We start from the raw sequence: 3741 nt of genomic DNA on the forward strand, positions 1-3741 counted from the left end.
CTTTCAGGAAAAGGCCCTGACAAGTTAATGAGAAAGATTTAAAAATATAAATTCAAGAAGCTACATAAATACTCATAAAAGGTTATACAGTGTGCTGTATTTTTGAGATTACTTTTTTTGAGCCTTTTAAGTCAAAGAGTCAGTTTAGTGATTTAAATATGTAAACTGAGAACACCGTTAAATGATAGACTGGATTAAGAAAATGTGGCACATATACACCATGGAATACTATGCAGCCATAAAAAAGGATGAGCTGATGTCCTTGTAGGGACATGGATGAAGCTGGAAACCATCATTCTGAGCAAACTGTCACAAGGACAGAAAACCAAACACTGCATGTTCTCACTCATAGGTGGGAATTGAACAATGAGAACACTTCGACAGAGGGTGGGGAACATCACACATCGGGGCCTGTCGTGGGGTGCGGGGATGGGGGAGGGATAGTATTAGGAGAAATACCTAATGTAAATGACGAGTTAATGGGTGCAGCAAACCAACATGGCACATGTATACATATGTAACAAACCTGCACATTGTGCACATGTACCCTAGAACTTAAAGTATAATAATAATAATAAAAACTGAAATTACCTCAACAAAGGCAATGTGAAGTAGTTACAAACATGTACTACGCAATCCTGCCTGAAGGTGGGAGTCTTCAGTTACGTAATGGTCTAGGGCACAGCAAAAATAATAAATAAATAAAAAAGAGTATTAAACATAAAAGAAGAAACATTTTTACCCACTCCAATCTGACAGTGCAAACATGTAAGTATATAATTAAGGCTCCCTTATCCATCTAGAGTGATAATGGGCATTGACCCATCTACAAAAAAAAAAAAAAAGAGAGAGAGAAGCCAAAAATAGAAGAGAAAGGTATACTTGAAGGAATTGGTTTACACTACTACTGTAATGTGAGTGTTAGATAACTTAATGCTGTTTAGCCTGATGCTACTACAGTTCTTTCAGTGGAGAGATGGTGGAGTTACAATTATCAGTGGCTGAATTATGTATGCTGAGTTACTTACCCAAAGGAAAAGACTGAGGAAGAATAACTGGAAAAATCTGCAGTTGTCAATGACACATATATGTACTCAAAATAAAGGGGAAGTACAAAGAACAAAAAAAGGGAGTACAGGCTAACTATAACAGAACAATCACATCAGATTAATGTCTAGATTCTTAGGTCTTATGCCCTAATAAACAAAAAGTTAGTAATGACAATATGATACCTAAACAACATGTCTATGACAGCTAAGGTGAAACAGAAGCCAAATAGATTTATTGTAGAAAGAAATGGCACAAGAAACACTGGCATGCAAGTGCTTTTGATAACCATCTCTTTGAGACTTATAATAAATAGCATCTTTGATTCTGAGTAGGTCTAACTGGTATGGCTACTTCTCTTCATTTGGTCGTTCAATGAGTAGCAGAGTGGTCAACATGAAAGCTAAATTTGCCACATTGAGACCTCAAACCATGGTGGCAACACTGTTTATTTCCACGAAGCAGGGAAAATCCTTATGAATAAAGAACTAAGGAGTAAAATCACTTAGCTTATACAGGACTTAAAAAGGCTTTTCAACTAAGACATTTCTACATGAAATTTGGTACTTCATAATGGGTATAGCTGTATGTACTTCACAAACTTAAAGATTACTAAAATATGCACATACAGGTAACAGTAAGCACAACAACCAAAAGGAATCAGAAGTATCAAGTACTGACCGATGTCCTGAAGAAGCAATGAAGGATAAACAACACTGCACCCTGTTATCAGGCATCTGATGTCTGTTCATGCATGATTCTGCATTTAGGTAGTCCTCAAATTTACTATCAATGTAATCGATAACAGGCTGCCAGCTATAGAATGCAAATAAACAAACAATTAAGTTGCAATTCTACATATGAATTAACTGATGACTGTTAACAGACAATAATCGATATTTTCAAATAGGCAAAATGAATTTACCAGTGGAAGATATGTCCAGTTATTCTATATAAAGATTCAAAAATATAAATTATGTTGAATAAATCTTTATTCATTACTTCAAAACGTTCCAAATGAAAGAAAATAAACTATTTATTGTTGAAACACAGCTAAATTATTAGCATATTATTTGCACTAAGTGTATTAATAACACACTTCATAATATGAAAACAATTATATTCAGTTTTAAATTTCAAATGAGAGATTACTTTAAATAATATAAAAACTTCATGATGAACTTAGGAGTTTTAATAGTTGACAGAAAAATACCTCAAAAACAATGTGAATTCAAACAAAAATAAAAATATTATTTATAAAATACTAAGATAATTACTTCAGACTAAAATTTCATAGTTGTTTTCTTCACTTAGGACTTATGGAAAAACTGAAGGTCTAAATATCAGGTTTAAATTAGGATTGAGATAGAATTTATACAAATGGATAAAATTAAAGCAAACAGTTTTAAATTTCTTACAATACTGAGAATTCTTCTATCTAGCTACATTATTTTAGAGTATGTCTTAAAAACAATTTTATGATAGGTATTATCTCCATTTTATAGAAAAGTAAATGGGCTTAAAGAAGTTAAACAACTTTATCAAATAAGTGGCAAACTTCGTATACGAACCCAAGTCATGTTACTTGAAGTTAGGTGACCTTTGCTAAGATGAGAAGTGGCTACAGGCTGCTGTAGCATTTAATAAGAAGTGCACATCTAGAGTCTAGCCCCTTGCTCTATAAAGTGTGATCTACCATCCAGCAGCATCAGTATCACCTGGGATCTTGTTAGAAATGTAGAAATACAGCCCATCTCAGACCTACTAGAAGAACTAAATTTAACAGGATACCCAGGATTGGAATGCATAGCAAAGACTGAGAAGCAGTAAATTAGATCATATATACCTTGGGAGTCTTACAGAATTGCTATTGCCATTCAACTATGATATGGTATTATCCCACTGACTAATATAGAACACTGTATTTAAATAACAATAGCTTTTCTATAAATCATGTTTTCTCTACATCGTCCAACGCAATTTTCTGCAATGATGAAAATCTTCATATATGTGCTGCACAAAATGGCAGCCACTTGCCACATGTGGCTGTTGAGCACTTGAAATGTATCTGGAGCAAATGAGAAATTGCATTTTTAATTTAATTAATTTTAACTGATTTATACATATGGCAAATGACTGTCGTACTAGATAGCACAACTCCAGGGGAATTGGTTACTATGTCACAGTGTCATCTCTAGGAGAGTCCTTAGGACAAATTTGGAAAGTTCTAGTCAAGATAATTCTTCTGATTAACTATACTTCTCCTTTTTTTTTTTAATTTGATGAAGTCATATTTACCATCTTACACTGGCTAAGGGCAAGTTTGCATCTTACCTCCAAGGAAGCATAATAAAAGTTACAACATGTGCTTTGTGTGTATTAATATTATTCCAGCTTATCATCAATTAACAGTACTAATATCCATACCTGTACAGTCTTTAATTCTGTGAGAAGGACCTGGATACTCTGCAGAATACAAATCTATGAGGAATAATGAGTTGATTAACGTCGACTTTCCCAATCCACATTCGCCTAAAAGAAATAAGGGAAAATATCTGTTAAAACTCACCCACTTTACTCAACCTTAATATTCAACAGATGCTAGAATCGAACTGGCTTTATGCAAGTACTTCTTGGTGAGACAATGAAATGACTTTAGAAAATATGCTACAAAGAATAAGTATCTTGTCCTCA

General features: G+C 33.7%; 1 long non-coding RNA gene across 1 annotated transcript; it reads right to left on the minus strand.

Annotated features, from left to right (window-relative positions):
- Window positions 1-597: 597 nt before the first annotated feature.
- Window positions 598-3517, minus strand: LOC115833896. Its single transcript, XR_004029115.1, has 3 exons — window positions 3475-3517; window positions 1729-1863; window positions 598-674 (listed from the first exon to the last, which is right to left on the minus strand). It is a non-coding gene; the product is annotated as an uncharacterized LOC115833896 (long non-coding RNA).
- Window positions 3518-3741: the final 224 nt, after the last annotated feature.

Source organism: Nomascus leucogenys, unplaced genomic scaffold (genome assembly GCF_006542625.1).
Source record: "Nomascus leucogenys isolate Asia unplaced genomic scaffold, Asia_NLE_v1 002483F_5762_qpd_obj, whole genome shotgun sequence".
In the NCBI taxonomy this organism is placed as follows: Eukaryota; Metazoa; Chordata; class Mammalia; order Primates; family Hylobatidae; genus Nomascus; species Nomascus leucogenys.